Below are 17,050 nucleotides of genomic sequence, written 5' to 3' on the forward strand. Positions count from 1 at the left end.
GAATCGCTCTTTTCCCGAAGAACGAAAAGATCAGGCTAGCCGTAAGGAAGCAAACGGGCAAGCTGCTATTAAACACCCAGTCGAAGCTTGCAGTTACTCTATCTTTCGTCTTCGGGGAACTAGGAAGGGAGACTGGGGCAAACGTGGCATCGTTCATATCCTGCATGCCTTGTCCCTTTATATAGTCATGTTGGTTTTGTCATCCTGACCCGGTAAAAGTCTACAACAGTATACACCGCCAAAAGTAAACCTACGTTTGTGAGGCAGCGGTAATAACTAACTAAGCAACGATGTCAGCAACTAACTGAATGCAATATATGAATCAAGCCAAAGAAGATAAGCCAGTGGTTGCAATTGGTTGCAACAAAGCTACGGGAAACAACGTAAGAGAGTGTGAGCGTTCCTTGCTTGACATTGAGGAAGGAACTCTTGTCCTTTGCTTCGACTAGGCAATTGAACTTCCAATTGCATAAACACGACATTGCCCCTGCTAAATCCAGTCCCGTCTTGTTATATTCGACCAGGCATCGCCTGGTTATAATGTGCATTAGAGCCGACGTGCACAGCATGCAGTACATCCTGCCCTGTGCTATGTATATCCTGTCACGACTCCACAAGCCACTTTGACCTCTTTCCTATGGTTTTGACCGGCCTTGATTTCTATACAGACGACCATTGCATCGTACAAGTTTCTGCGTTAGACGTACTCATTCTACTATAGGTGTGCTACGTTTCAATAATAAAAACATCGTGCCATGTTTTAACTGCAGCCTGAGCTCCGGCCATGAATTAGTGGTAAGGCGTTTGCCTGACAAACTTAAAGACCCCTGAGGTATACGTTTGAAACCGTTCGTAAACGCAATTTGCTCCATGGAAGGAGCCAACCATCTATGCTCAAAGGCAGTACGTAAAATTCCAAAATTATATATATATATAACTAAATTCTGAAAAAATTCTAATAATCATTGGTGGGATATACACCTTTGCTAGCCACAGACGGCTTGCTTTCGCAACAAAAGGGAATCAAAAACAGTTTACCCCTTTGCAAACCCTATTTTGATATTTCAAGCACAGATAGTTTCAAGCACACCGCAAATCTATAAATATTGCAGTCACTTTGTCTTCGTTACCTGTTTAGCTTATAGTGTCGTCTAACTTTAGAATACACTGTTGCCTGTTGCTCAGCAAATGAACTGCATGATACCAGATAGCGACGCCTGTATCTTTAATGCCCCATAGCAGGCTAACGTGTACCGACAATCCTTATTGTGGGAAGTATCAAGCAGATCTGGATCAAAATTTTGCGCATGGCCCTTAGAGCAAAATACTAGCAGACGGCAGATAAACATATGAACTACGCCTCCAAGGAAGCATCGACAGCAGCGTTTGGTGGTCGCATCACTCGCTGTAGACGAACTTCGTGTTTTCAAGACTCAGCATCGCCTTCATGGACCTCCGTTTTAGCAGAACGTTGTTGCAAATTTTATACTAAGACTATCTAATCGTTACAATAAGTTATAGGTGTACACTGGCAAGCACACTGGGAAGTTGCCGATACTACATGACTCTGTCATGAATAAGAAATAAGTCATTGTTTTCCAGCGCGTTCATATGATATTCAAGCTAGTTAGTGCTCTGCCACGGCACCACGTCTACTGCTGCGCACGGAGGGTCATTCAAATCTCTTGCGGCCGCGGACAGCGCGTAATATGATGTGACACGAACCCCATCAGCAGCCATTCCCACTCGTCCTAACTCGGATTGCAGTGTATGGTACACGTATATGCGTGCTGCCTGGAAACGACAACCTCAACTAACGAAAGCACACGCAAAATTCAATCGATACGAATTTGAAATTAGCGTATCGCGAGCCTTCCGTTAAAAATTTGAAGCTCGGTCGAGCACCTGAACGCCTATCAGCAGAGGTACCAGAGCTGCGATAAAGGCTGCGCCTCAACCACGACATGGAAGCCACGGTTGGATGGTGGCAACAGACGTCACTACGAAACGAGCAAGGAACAGTTTGCTACCACCGCCGCCAATACAGCCACTTGACGTATGATGAGTGGTGGGCCGGCGAAGCGAGGCGAAACGGGCTAAAAAGACTGTTTGTTCGATGGTTCTTCCGAATTAGTGTTGAGTGATAGGCCGATAGCACGCTACCTATTACCACGGACTGGCCACCATTAAGTACAACAGCGCCGCTTGGCAGCGAGCCAGCCCCTAAGCTGGGGGCAAACTACAACTAGCTGCTGGAACAAAGACGAATTTTAACGGCGGCGATAGGCTGAGAGGAAGTTAAACTGTTTGGCGCGGGGGGGGGGGGGGGGGTCGGCAAAAGTGGTCGTTAGTTTGCGGTCGGTAGAGTTGGACAAAGAGGGGTAACGGTAAAGAAGGAGCAACGAGAAACGGTTGAGATGGGCACTTGTTTCGATACAGTTAGCAGGGAAAGAAATGGTGGGGGTGAGGCACGGATCTGAACACCCATCGGGATTGCGGCAGCTTTGCCTGGCTTTAGCATGTATTGTGAAAGGTGTTTTAGGTCTTTTATTACATTATAATGGCAGCGATTGGCTAGATGGATCTATTTAATGAGGGTTAGCGCCAGACAGCGGAGAGTAGCAGAGAGTGAAGGCCATCAAAGCTTTTGGGGGAGTATTGTTTTTTTTGTTGCTGTCTATCGGCTGCCGCCAAATTGGCGTGTAGCAGATGCGAAAATGTTACTGTGGTCTAAATGTAACGTTCGATTACTGCATTAGCTTTTAATATCCAACGGTTGTTCCTTATCTGGCTGGCCTAAATGAGAGTCTGTGACGCGACTGCAGTGATCAACGAGGCATGAGGCTGCGTTTACTTTCTAGAGCAATACTTACTGGGTATCAGAGTGATAACTGTGCTGGACACCTTGGATCTCTACGCTAAACGTCATTATGCGGTGACTCATCTTGTTGAAGTGGTGGCATAATTTATACTTCAGATTGGACATCTATAGAAGAGAGCAGGATACAAGTAGGTAAGTAAACTTTAAGGAATTGTCGAGCTTTTTGGTAACGTTATTTGGTCTCGGATTTTTAAAAGCTTACCAGTTGTTTGGCCAAATACTTTTGCCTCCCGGTTAATGAGACTATATTTATCTCTTACCGCTCGATTATTCAACGATATGCAAAGAGGCGTTATGTCGAATAAGCTGTCTCCAAAGTCACAGATCGAAAAACGGCCACAGTGTTTATCATCGAACGATGCCAATTAGGTATGTAGGCCTGTGCCTGCATGGTCTCTTAAACTTCGCCGGTCATAATAAAGGCTAGAACGTTTATCGTTAGCATTTGCCAGCTTGTCTGATAGCAGCCGATAACTGGCGAACACTTCAGTTTATTCTTCGAAGTCGTAGTACAGTTAGTAAAGAAAAGCGAGCTGCTCTTTTTTTTTTTTCTAAAACACGTGCAAATATTTTTGCTCCCTTGGGCGATGATGGTTTTAGCAGAAGTTGCAACGCTAACTTAAGACGACTACCCTAAGTAGGAGCAACAACCTTCATATTGTGTTCAGGGGAAGTTTCTGCCTCGCCAGAGGATAGCAGCAGTGGCAGACGTCGTGTCAGCTTGTTATCCTGAATGGCTAATCAGTTGTCACGGAGCCTTTCTGCCCCGGCATTTTATGCTCGATTAATTCCCTCGGCTTCCTCTTTTGATATCGAACCGAAACCAAGCTAAAGCAATAATAGCAGAAGTTCGACAGACATGCGCGTGCTAATTCGAAGTTCCCACCGCAGTCCTTGTATCTGGCTGGAAGCAGGAGGCCAGTTCCAGCGAATTCAGTGATACGTCAGTCAGCAAACGTGGGAGGTAAACGAAAGGTTATGGTCTTCTGTGTGCGTCCTATCAGCTGGTGCTCGTACCAATGCTGACGACAGTAAAGTCACCATTGGAACCTAGTCTAATCTAACCCCACTGGTAGTACAATAACCACGGATGTTGAGGCGGGGACAGTCGGCATTCTGTTGTAACAGGTAAGTAGGCGCGGCTGGTAGCGCGCTGGATAAAGGAAACAGCTGCAGAGAAGCGAAATGCGGGAACTGTACACATTGCTGAAAAGGACAGAAGGCAGTAGGAGGACTTCAAAGCGCAGGGGGGAGGGGGGTGTCAGACGAGTGGGCAAATGAGCGGCCGGGCAGAACGAAAGCGAGGAGGACGTGCGCAATATTCAATAGTCGACATCGTTGCGATCTCCGTTCGCTTCCGCTGCTGCTGTTTTCTCCGCTTTCTAAGGCAACGCTTCAATCGGCTGATCGTTTCGTCAGCGGAACGGGAATGCTGCGTGATAAAGGATGCTAGAGGGAGAGAGAGGGAGAACACGTAGTCGACTTCAAGCGAATGAAGAGAATCAGCAATACAGAGAGGAAGAGGGGAAAGAAAAAGGGCGAGAGGAGATGTAGGAAGGAGAGGTGCTGCAACGACAAGCCCCTCGTGTCACAGTTCTACAAAAGAGGGGCCCACATGGAAAGTCTTCATGGAGGTCACGCAGTGGTGGCCGCACGGTGAGTACTATGTGGTAGGAGGACGAGCAGCTATCGTGGCAGACAGCACCGGTTTTACGGCGCTAGCGGTGAAGGCCCAGCCGAACGCCGAACCAGGCTTCTGCTGTTGATCTATCAATTCCACGTTTATCATCTGCCGTGTGCTACGACGTATCGGAGAAATCGAACGAAAGCGAATACCGAGACGGCCAAAAACGAGTGGTACCAAAAAGGCAAGGAGAAGGATCTAGAAAGCAGAGAGGGTTCATCTTTCCGGTATCTAGCCAGCCGCTCCTCGACTGGCAGCTTCTTGCTGTTTTTGCGGTTTCTCTTAGAAAGATAAGATAGAAAAGGATGGATAAAAAAATAGAGAGAAAAAGCGAAAGAGAGACATGCCATATGCATTACATCGGCTATTACCACATACTATATACTGAAGTGGTACTATGTTACAAGTGGTACGACATACAGTTCCTAAGATAGATGGTACCCTACGCGCTTATGCATACGATGAGGGTATGGAGAGTTCATTTTTAAACAAGCTACTGTTTCTATGACTAGCGGCAATCATCTCAAACAGAACAAGCTGTTTAAATATCGTCTTTGCAGTCGTATACATTTACTATGTAGCTGTGCGTCATAGAAGTTGAGACATTCTGATATTGAATGAAACAATGGTAGTGCGTTTTTGCAGGCCTGTTTTAGCAGCCCTCCTACACACCCTTCTTTGCGTAGTTAACGATGCTATCCAACTGAATTCATACATTGAAAGTTTGTCTCCTCCTATTTCGGGTAGTTGGCAGCGAAGTTATAATGAAACTAACAGCGTACGGCAAAACAGATTGTGAGAACAACTTCACAAAAATCGTAAAAAGTGAGGGTTCGACAAGTGTAAAGTGTGGTATAGGTATCAAAGCAAGCGCCTGTGTTATACTGAACTAGATGAGTCGATCGAGCTGCCATTTCGATCTTATCCAAAAGTTAACATCCGCTCTGTCGATGCCGGCTCTATTAGAGGTCAAAAACGTACAATATGGACCCAAATATTCCCTCCGTTTGTTACTTAGAAGATAAGCGCTGAGATGATTCTAGCGAGATACGGACATTGATCGATCGTCAAGCATCGCGTAGTATTGCAACGATACAGGCAACTCAACGGTCGAAGCAAACTCTATGGTGCTAGTTACTCTATCTAGTTGCCCCAATGTACGTTTCGTTAACGTACAAGCTTGTACTATAGTTGGTATTGATTGTTGCTATTTTCCTATCATTGTGGGGTTGTTATTATTATTACTGGTTGACAGACAAACACGAGGTGATGATATGAATATGACCAATAATACACCCACCGATGGCGTTATTGAACGCTGACAAATTATGGCAATTCGTATGTTATGCTATGGATGCTAGATAAATATATATCGATCACTTCTTGCACGCCTCTTTATTATCTGTAGACGTTTGGAAAAAAAGATTGATTTCATTCGTCGACAGAGATATCCCGCACGGATGCGCAGATCCAATGTAGTTATCGCTCGCTCGGGATTCATTGCATAGACCGTCCATGAATAGTTTTCAAAACGTTTTTCTTCAAATCTGCGAAATATTCGTAGTAAATGTGACTGATTTCGGCCTAATGGATTCTTCCTCGGATACTCCGGAAGCTGGATTTGTTTTAGCGTTCACAGGTAACTGTCTAACATGAAAACGTTAGACAATGGCTGATTCTCGCTGATATTCCGGAAATGACCTTCTCATCCTCACTATAACAAGTGTACAGTTTTGTTCTGAATCGCCCTGACGGTCTTCCAGTCGTACTAAACGCCTGTGAACGCACCTTGCTAAAGCGGATCACCTTATATCTTATATATAATGTATGTATGAAGTTGCCGTGGGTTTATTGCTGCTGGTTAACGTTCGTCGATCATCGATTTAGCTCTGATGGCGTTTGCTTTGGTCGGAGCTGGCTTCGTCCTCGGTGACAATATTCTCTGACGGGTATAGTGACTAGCTTTCGTATGGGTGTGTATATTTAATACGTAATCCTGTAGTAGCAAGTATGTATGCTTTGATGTATGATAGTCAATATGCTTCCCGGGTGGAACGGAATGGACAGCCTATAGCCACTAACCCACTCAAACTCCATTTCGATGTTCCTCTGTTCCCGACTACCAGCGCTGCTGCTGACGCTGATACCGCCTCCGCCGCCCCTAGCGACCGTTGCGACGTATGCTGCCCGTTGCAGCACAGCATAGCGCGTGTCTTCGTTGCTTCTTCTGCATTAACAGCCGCGCTTTCTGCTGCTGCTGCCGCTGCCGCTGGTTTTGCCGGCGCTGCAGGCAGTGTTCATGGAACAGCCAAAATTCGGCCCACGGCCGCCCCCTTCGGTAAACCGGGTGGTCCGCGAATTGGTCTCGGGCTGATTGACTAATTTCGACTACTAGCGGATTCGCTGATCCGTTCGAAGATTGGCTAGGGCTGGCTGCGTTATCCTGGGTATTATCAGGCGACTACGGTAGCATGATGGGCACAAGAGCACCGCGCCAGCGACCTCATCACAACGGCGGTGTGAAATAGTGGTTTCATTGAAAATTACATATAATACATTACATTAGACCACGTGAAGCCACCATTAGACCCGCTATTTTTCAAGTGAAGTGAAGCGCAGTGCGCGTCTATGAAAAATCTATGGGTCTTCATATCCCATAGAGGATGATGATCGTATAAGTTCCTATTGAAAATCAGCTTCACTCTCTGCTGAAGAAGAATGTGTTTGCTTTGCTTCATAGTCCTACATGCGTCCGTGGAATGTGACTAGAAGTAAACGAAGTAATCGCTAGAATTCGCATAGAGGTTTTCATTATCTAGTTGGTATCACGTATTATACGATTCGATGCGTACAGAAACAGGAACCTGAGAGGTATTAGCGGCAGGCCGATCCAAGCTACCAACAAATGTGAAGCTTTCACTTAGATCAGAAGTTTTCCATAGTCTTCCTTAAATAGCTCTTATACAGTTAGACATTTATACCGGCTACTAAATATTATAGGAAACACACCACTCCACTCTTGTTACCCCGCAAATTCCAGGTTTTTAGATCCTTCTTCAACTTTGCATTGTTCGGTGTTGTCTTTCGTCTTGTTCGAAGCAACTTGGACAAGCGGAAAACCGTTGCCGGTGCCAAGCGTGTTTCGTTCGTCTCTCGACGTTCTCATAGATCGGGCAGCGCCACTGTGCGTCTTGTCCGTTCGATTTTTTTTATTGTATCCGCTTGAGTCAACTGTGTACGTAAAGCAAGCAAAAAGGCTGATGGCCTAATCTTGTTGTAGGCCTGTTTGAGCCCAGCGGGGGTCTCCGCGTTCAGAAACCGAAGCAGCAGAGCTTTCATGGAAATAACCACGACGACAGTACCATCGAACCAGCGAAAGAAATGGACTGGTTCTGTCATCATATTGCTAGCAGTGCAGGCGGCGGCGGCGGTCGTATTTTTCGCCCATTCCGCTGCCATTACTAGGACTATCCCTTTTCGAAGGACGAATAAGCGTCGATTCGCCAAACGGTAACACAGCCAGAGAGATCGAAGGAATTTGAATACGTTCAGCTCGGATTCAGCAGGCGAAGCAGTCGTCTCTGTTGTGATCAGAGAGCTTGTGTGCTAACTGTGGAAAAGGTTGAATGGACGCCGCCATTTTACAGGAGAACAAAGAAAACATACGAAGCTCAGAATTTTTGTTTTGTCTCCTAATGTAGTAGGTAGACAAATAGCTAATTTTGGCCAATTTGTATATATGATACGGGGTAATGACTTGGATGGAATTCGTTACAAATCGACTAGCGTGATTTGTGGATGAAGCGCTGATTACTTCACTGATCGGTCATTAAGGGGGCTGCGCCTCAGCCCAGATAGGTTTTGTCCTTATTTGTCGTTTTTATGTCCGCCGTTGGCTGCTTCGCTCTATGGCGCTCTGATCACGACGCAGATACACGCGCATCGGCGGCAATGACCCATAACATGTGCAGATACGCCAGCCGTGGAGACGGTAACCTTTATATAGTGGTCCGTTATTACTACAGAGAGACATACGCGTGCTCTAACGTGATTTGTCACTAAGCCCGTCCTGGCAAAGTGATCGTTTCAATCGTCATTAAAACGATTTGTTTCGAACGGGTACTAGCTAAAAATGGTGTGATAATTGCAATTTCATGGCTGTAGACACTCGAAGGCGTACACCCATTTTTCTAAATATGCTTACAGCAAGAACTCGAACATCAACGACAAACACCTTATTCTTGCACGACTTTTATAGATAAAGTGATAGGCACAACGTTCCCAATCAGCAAGGAAGGATGCTTTAATCAACTGACCGTTTGTGGATCGCTGTCGCTGGTGGTAGCACGTCGATAGATCAATTATATTTATTAGTAGGTGCATACCGTTGCGTGCATCCTGCCACCTGCACGTCGAAGTTCGTCAGTTGACGGGAAACATTGGCGTATTACACGATCGGATGATTGGATGCATGTTGATCCTGAAAACATATTAAGCCGCTTGAATGAACGCAAACCCAATTCTCGCCTCCCCCGCGGTCGATTGTCGCTCTGCAGATAACAATATTCGACGGAAGACACTACGATGGCGACCTCCGAAATATGTTCGCCATCTATACAAACGAATTATAATAGCAGTATTGGCAAGCGCAAAGAACCAGCGGACAACGAAACAAGCATAGACAAACAGGCGAAAAGTCGAGAAGATACGAGGGCAAGAAGGAACATGAAGAGAGATAGAGAAGAGCGGACGGGCCGCACCAGCGGTGGTGGGAGAAATCGAAAGAGCACCGAACGCTTCGTCCGAATTAATCCCCACCAGACGAATCTGTTCGCGGCGATTACGTAATGATATGGTTGTCGTGCTTGGCTTACTGGCCGGCTCGGCGGTGCTGCATGAAGATAGCGGCGTTGCAGCGCCCCAGTGTAGCAACGACCAGCTCACCATAGCCGCAGTAAGCCGCAGGCAAACTAATGGACAGACTAAAAGACAAGGCGACCGTTTATCCGACAACGACTTACAGCCGCTACTCGCTTGCTGCAATGCGCGACAGCTCGAGTTGAATCGAGGCAGGCCAGTACAGCGACAGCAGCAAGAAGAGCAATAACGAGCGCCAACGATGACAACAGCATCTAATACCGATGCACAGCACAACGAATGATTAAAGAGAGGGAAGCATACGTACATAATGTCGACCGACCGACCGACCGATCGCTTTCCCTCTCCCCCCCCCCCTCTATCTCTCTCTGTCTCGCTCTTTTACACACACACATACGCACACACACACATACGCACACACATACATATACGCACACAGTCACATATACGCACACAGTTTCTTTCACTCACGAAACCTGTCTTCTATAGGGCTGATGTTATTGCCGCTGCTACTGATCTTGTTGTATTTTTGTAGAGCGAGAGAGAGAGAGCGCGAGAGAATAAAGGTAGACGAAGTTTTCTGTATCTTGGACTTTTTCTGCATTGTGCGTATAGTGAATCTGCATAGGATGAACAAGAAAAAGAAGCTAGTAGCGATGATGCTCCTGCTGTTGATAATGGTGACGATGGTGCTAATCCCAAGCAAACGCTACAAGATATCCCGATGGTGGTTGGCGCGTTCCTTTTCGTGCGGTTTACAATGATACGGCGAGCGATGTGTAGACGGTGAACGAGCACCGGCTTCGTTCTTGGCGTTGTTTTGTGCTGACTGGAGCGGAGCCAACGTTACTGCTAAGTTTAAATAAGCCAACAGATCCATAAAATCTCAAATTGATAACAATTATAATAACAATCTTTCGGCTGACGCCAAGAAGGGAAGAAGTTGACGGAAGTTCTTTAGGCTGGCTAGCGGGTTAGACCTGATAAAATAAATGTATACATTACTGTCGATGTATTAAATGGCTTTTCAGGTTTTGACAGTTTGTTACGTACGTTTCATTGGCACGCTCTCGATACATTCAAATTCATGGACAACAATACTCATCGATTAACCGAAGACAATGAAAATTAAGGCAAAAAATGGCGGTAGAAAAACTGAACGGTAAGTTGACAGACTCAATGACAGCTAGATCTATGAAGCGAGACCAGTTTTACGGGCCCTGATTACAACGCTTGCCTTTGTTATATATGAAGAGGGTCGATGTTAAACTTAGACACGGTGTGCAGGTTTCGTAACGCTGGTATGAGTTGTATGAAGAAGCCATATTAAAACGTGTTTGATACATTGAACGCATACACGACACATCAACCATCCATAGCTAACAAAATCTGACGTATAATAATAACAGGCGTAGTGGTGGTAGCAGTACGTGCGTCAGAGTGGCCGGGAAATGGGCGAGTTTATAACCGAGGACAAACAGGCCGACGGTATGAACCAGCACGAAAAGTACCGCACAGAACAGGATGGGCAAGTACGGCCGTAGTTGGCGCTCGGCTCGTCAGCGATAGTCCGTCATATCGGAGAGATTTTTGAGTAGTAGAAAAACGTTGGCTGGATATAAATTAGGGAGACATGTGTTCGTTCCACGTTTTTAACGCCTCCTGCCGATCATCAAAGCCCCCTAGGTACTTGTTCTTCGCGGTGAACCGGTTCTTACTTGTTTTTTTTCTACCTCTAGATATATGCGGCAGCTAGCACGACACGCACGCTTACACATGAGCGACTTGTCCATATACACTGGCTCGTCACTATGAACAGATCTGGGCTTTTGGGGAGAGTATCCACGGTTAAATAGTATTCGTCTGGCGACCAGCACATCAGGTTCTGTAACAGGGTCTACCTAGGTTTGCTCAGCGAACTCGGTTAAAGGCTGAACGGGAGTACCGTCCCAGTTGACGTTTAGATTAAGTCGACATTAGGTCCCAGTAGCTAGCATGTAGGACAGTTGCTGGGCCTGTTGGCCTAGCTGGCGTAGGTGAATCATGAAGACGTGCTCGATCAGACAGCGTTTAAGGTGATAGCCGAAAAGGTCGAAGTCTGATTTGGTTCGGATTCCTAGAGGTAGTTGGAGTCCTTCAGCGAAAGGAAAGAGATAAACGCTAACCAAGCCAATGAAGACAAGGAAGCGTAGTCCTTGTAGAGACGAACAATGCCAATCGCTTGCCAGGGTGGTGCTCACTGTCGGAGCTTCTCTACACAGTCGCTCTAATCACTTGCCCTCGATAGGGTTAACACATAACATGCAATTAGTTTCTAGAGGACGATGTCTCCTTAGTTGACCCCGCCTCGTCCCAATGTACTTCTAACAGTCTTTACTAGGTTGTTTCCCGTGTTCCACGGAGCTCTATTTGCAGTTCGTCTCTCAGGTTTCTTGGTCTGACCTCTGCACGCTGGCAACACTGGCAGAGACGGGTGACTTCAGAGAAAGAGGATTTCAAGAGCTCTGATACCCCGGTTCCTATCTACCACCATGAAGCGAAAATTCTGTTGTTGTCGTGGTGAAAAACGCCGTGTCAGCGGAAACATTGCTTTGTGGAGCTGCGTTTTTTCTGTTATTCCGTATAGCAAGCGTGGCGGTAGCGGTGGCAGTAGCAGCGGTGTCTACCCTCTTAAGGAACGGAAACGACAAGAAGCCAGCGAAGAACAGGCAGCTTGAAGCCTAACCGCCGCCTGGCCTGCAACCTAGTTGCGGCTCGTGTGATGGTCGCCGAGTAGCTAGGAGAGAGAAATGCCTCAGTTGAGGTTTCTCGGCGCGACGTTAGTCGGCCAAGAATAGAGGGCAATGCAGCGCGTTAAGACGTAGGCTCACTATTACTGCAGTGTACTTACTACCATCGGTACTACTAATACTACTTCTAGTAGAAGACTGCAGGGGACAAAGCGTCTCGGCTCAACCAGGGTCCCCAGTAGGAGAGAAGGGAACCTGAAGGTTGAAGTGGGAAATGAGTGCTCTTAGGTGTCCGGCAAGTCGACCTACCGTCCCTATCACTACTGCGGAGGCGCCGCTTGAGGTTAATGCGATTGACTAAATCCGGGATTGACTGAACAGCTTGGCTGGAAGGAATCACTTGGCTACAACGTACACGCTGTGAGCTAGAGAAAACGAGGCGTTGTAGGCGCAGGGCGGCTGATCGGTTGGGCTGTATGGCATCTTGTCGAGCTCTTACGTGAGAGAAGAATCCCGTGTCGATGAGATGGTTAGTTTAGAAGCTGTTGAGAGGGTGCGTGGACGTGTGTATGGTACCTTCTGCGCGGTTGCGTTAGCAGATGACGTGCAATGTTTGTTAAGAAACGGAAAGGGCCTTGTTGGCGCTAAGAAAACGAACGAGCGAACAGCTAAGCAAAAAGACAAAGATGTGTTAGTGTGAACTTGCGCGTAAAAAAGAAAACCATGTGGGCCAGTTCCCCTAGGCGTCTTTCTTTCCATCACCCCTGCTGCTTCACAAAACCGTACAAACCAGTTCGTATTTTTCCTGCACTAATCATATTAAAAGCGCCGACCACTGACTTTTTCTGCCTGAACCAATCCCGAAACATCTGGAAGTAAGCCAGACTTTCACCCGACTGCTGGCGTCGGAGCAGTAAAGAAAATGAGACGGAGTAAGACAACCAGCTCTACTTGTAGGACTATGGAGCTTTAAGTCAAACGCAGGAAACACACTAAACAACACCGTTAGTTTATTCTTGTGGGTTTCGTCTTGCGAGGCCTCCACAAACCCCTCAAGTCTATTTTGTCAGCTTAGCACGGAACCTACTACGGTAAACATCACACGCTCCATCGGAGTAATAAGCCGGAAAGCATAAGGGACATGTACAAACTGCTGTGCGTTGTTACATTATGCGTGTGCGTTCACGTATACGTGATTATACAGAAAAATTTAAAAATCAGCGTAAGTCCAAACCGTTTGATATATCTAAACGAAAACAACCGCTTGAATGTGTCTATATCTATGTACGAACAAGTCTTATTGCCCGCGTGCATTACTGCATATGTGGTAATGCATGCTAAAAAGACTATTTCATGCGGAGCAAGATGAACGGTAGAGGTGAGAAAAGTCCTTTAGTAAAAGATGACTGAAGGCACCATACAGTGGATAGGTTACACGCCATCGCACTTTCAGCTAGGACACAGATGCTCTGAACAGCGGCGGCAGCCGAACCATTTTGGAATATCAAGAAGGATCACGGGTATATAGATTGGAGGGCGGAACGGCCCAAAGAGCTGGTTGGGGGTGCAAGATGCCGGGGGCGAAAGGTCCTGGCAGGGGAAACCGCTTGGACAGAAAGAATTACTTGACTGATCAGTAATTGTTCGCTGATAATCGCTTCGCGAGGTGTATTCGTAGCACAGCAGTTAGCCGACCAGGCGTATTATAGCTACGTGCTATGAATGATATCGGACACAGCACGGCATTCTTTGATCTAATTAGGTCAGTTGTGATAGCTATATGGAATGGCGGACAAACGCCGATACTTAACAGCAACGATCACGGCCAAATCCATCACAGCCGGAGGTAGACAGAACGCGTTACGGTGTTATGCGTAAGCAGCGTAGGTTGACACTCGTTGGTACTGACCAGTAGAGCCGAAAATTAATCGGAGCGCTACTGCTTAGATGGCTGCCAGTTATTGCGACATGCGATCTTTGCTACATATCGGCCGTATATTTTGCTTTTGTATACTAGAATATAACAAGCATGCTATCAAGCTGTTGAAAGGTTACTGGATCCGTACGCTTTGCATTCTATGTTTGGGTGCTTACCGAGTGCGAACCTTAGAGTGACTGATGGTAGATGCTTTCAGTTTTCGCATTCATATTATGCATACGATTTTGTTAATAACTGATCGATTGTATATATCGATGTACCATGACAGATATTGGTATTGTGTTTAAGGTATCGTTAAAACGTCGCTGAAGCTGAAACAACTTGAACAGAGGCTTGCATATGGTTGGCTTATTGCTAGCTATGGGTACTGGTAAGCACGCATCGGTTAGCTTCCTGCAACAACGATCAAGCAACGGAGTATCCACACAGCGTGCCTGACTTCCTGTCAGCGCGCGTCGTTGGGTAACCTTCTTTGTTGTCGTGATTGACACTACGTTTCTGTATAGCGACGTGTGCCATCGTACTTAGATTACGCGGTCCATTGCTTCACGTGTGGTGTTCACCATCCACTCAGCGGCTAATAGTTACGTTTGATTATCTAACTACCCACTTTTCCCCTATCTTTGACTTCGTCTTACGCTTGTTAGACCAAAAATCCTGGCACAATGGGAGGGTGAGACGCGAATCTAATCAGCAATAGAAAGAAAAATTTACCTATCCCAAAGCATAGAAACACGCTCATACGCACACATGCTCGGCCTCATCAGAGACAAATGTAACGGAACGGGCCAAAGAGTAACTAATGGGAACCAGTTAAAGTCGCGATGATGGTCGTCGTTCAAAAAGGTGAGTAACGTTTTACACGACAGCCTCGGTACGAAACGGTGACGGTATCACCACAGGGTACCACATTTGCTATCTGAATCGTGGTAGCGCTGCAAGTGTTGTCTGTTGGTGCAAGTCTTGTCAGACTTTTGTCTGGGACCCGTAAGTCCGGCGAAAGTGGTGGAACAGACACAATCGATGGCTGGCAGTTTCATCAGTGTTGTCATCAACTCCAACATTTGTCGCCGAAAGCGTTTCATCGCTGTGTGTTTGGCACCCTTGCCTCGCTCGGCGTTGCCTTCGCTTGTTGAACGTTTGCTTCGTTTCATGGCAATGATCATTTGCTAGAAGTTGCCGAAACTTGCCCCACGACCGGGGGGAGCTTTCATTTACGCAGACGCCTCGTTCACCTCATTCAGGGTCGCGTTGTTATTATTGTTACCCGCTCCTATCTGTTATATGGGTGTGATTCCCTTTCCCCACCCCCCAAGAAATGTCGGCCGCCAGCAGTGATAGCTGAAAGGTCAGGTGTACAACGCGCAAAGCGGACTATTTTCGCGCCGATAGAGGACAGAATGAATGAGCGAAAGGGTGATCTATGGCGAAGAATAACAAAACATAGAGCAAGTAAAAGCGTAAGGGTTATTGTACAACCAACAAATAGAAGTTAAATAAGAAATAAGAAGAATTTTACTAGCTTGACCCGGTTACGTTGATGCGCCATGTTCTTTTTGGGCTGTCTCACCTGCACGCCCCCTTTCGCCCCCGGTCATCACGAAGACAAACACAGCCCGATCGGTGCTTGACTAACTGAATGCTGACGCCAACGGTACAGACGCCGCGTTCGTGGCACGGATGCTAATCAACAAATCGACTCGAAGCCTCAAGTGTTTCCATCAACTAGTCGACATCAACTGAAGACCAGGGTAGCGCGTATTGCCTCGGTTCGATGAACAGCATCTTGCCGTTAGCGCGAGACATACCTATTGCCCATGGTGGATGGGCTGTTGTGTCAAAATAGGATGCTCGAAGTTGGTTGGGTGGTGAGCCTCGATGGAATCCCAAGGAGTTCTTAACTAGCAAAGAGGAGAGTTGTTGTCATGGTGGCAATCGCCTCTACGGGTTAGCACCAACGAACGTCGGCCAACCTTTATAGACCAGAGGTGATCTAGGTGATGGTCAACTGGACGGCTTCTTGGGTAATTGTACGGCGGCAGTGCTTAATGAGTTGGGGATTGCCTCCGACTTGTTAGATACCAGCGCCAGCCACAACAGCGTTAGTTGACGCTGTACATGATGGGGGCTAATGTGATGGCGCCGATGATACCGATCTTGCCTTACGTTGATGTACATGTGGCAGCATCACTAATACTACTACTATTTACTACCGAGAAGATCGGGGATTCAGCTCTCTAGCTCACTATCCTCACAAGTGATCAGTGCAGAGCGGAAAAGAGGCATGGTAGCCCGGATAGTGGACATTCTGCCGGATCCAGTCAGCATAGACACGGCAGGCAACCTAGCGAACGTTAGTATTACCGGTTGACACTAGCTTCCTTGCTAAGCATCTTGGCAACTTTCATCGAGAGCTTACGCGTGTCCTGGACCTGGCGCTTTTCGATTTGCCGCAGATCCCCCATGGCTCTTCCACCCGCCTACACATACACTCATTCGTAGGGTAGAACTGTAGTACTAGAGCTGTGCAACCAGCACTACATAGAATACAGCTGTCCAAAACGAAGACAAAGGTGGGGGTTAGCTTCTTAGATCGAAGGGTTCATGTGGGGTCATATCGGGATTGGGGGAGGCAAAAGGAAATGGTGGCAGTCCTGATCTTAGTGGAGTAATGCTGTGCGTACAAAACTAAGGCAAAGCATGTTGTCTGAGGAATACCATGAGGTAGAGGTCGTTTAAGACAGGATAGCCTAGAAGGAGAGAGAACGGTTGAGCTACGTGCGGGCGTGAACCCTTTCGATGCTTCCAATACACGATGAGACATTCCCGGATACCTGTTCTGAGAGCTATCTCAACTAGATGTACCCGCTTTAATAGTAATAACTGTCTGGATGCAATGCGAGGCTCAGTAACGAACCCCCAGTGCAGTGTTCTGTATA

The 17,050-nt window shown here is 46.9% G+C and overlaps 1 protein-coding gene across 9 annotated transcripts in view; it reads left to right on the forward strand.

Annotated features, from left to right (window-relative positions):
• Positions 1-17,050, forward strand: part of LOC111248619 (latrophilin Cirl-like) — a 451,353-nt gene that overhangs the window by 88,555 nt on the left and 345,748 nt on the right. Inside the window, exon 7 of one of the 9 annotated variants that reach the window (XM_086988339.1) lies at positions 10,475-10,605. The exons of the other annotated variants lie outside the window; for them this stretch is intronic. The gene's annotated coding sequence lies outside the window, so the exon portion shown is untranslated. The remainder of the gene's footprint in view (positions 1-10,474; positions 10,606-17,050) is intronic. 9 annotated transcript variants of the gene reach the window in all.

The sequence above is a fragment of the Varroa destructor genome, unplaced genomic scaffold (assembly GCF_002443255.2).
Source record: "Varroa destructor unplaced genomic scaffold, Vdes_3.0 BEIS01000004.1, whole genome shotgun sequence".
Taxonomy (NCBI): domain Eukaryota; kingdom Metazoa; phylum Arthropoda; class Arachnida; order Mesostigmata; family Varroidae; genus Varroa; species Varroa destructor.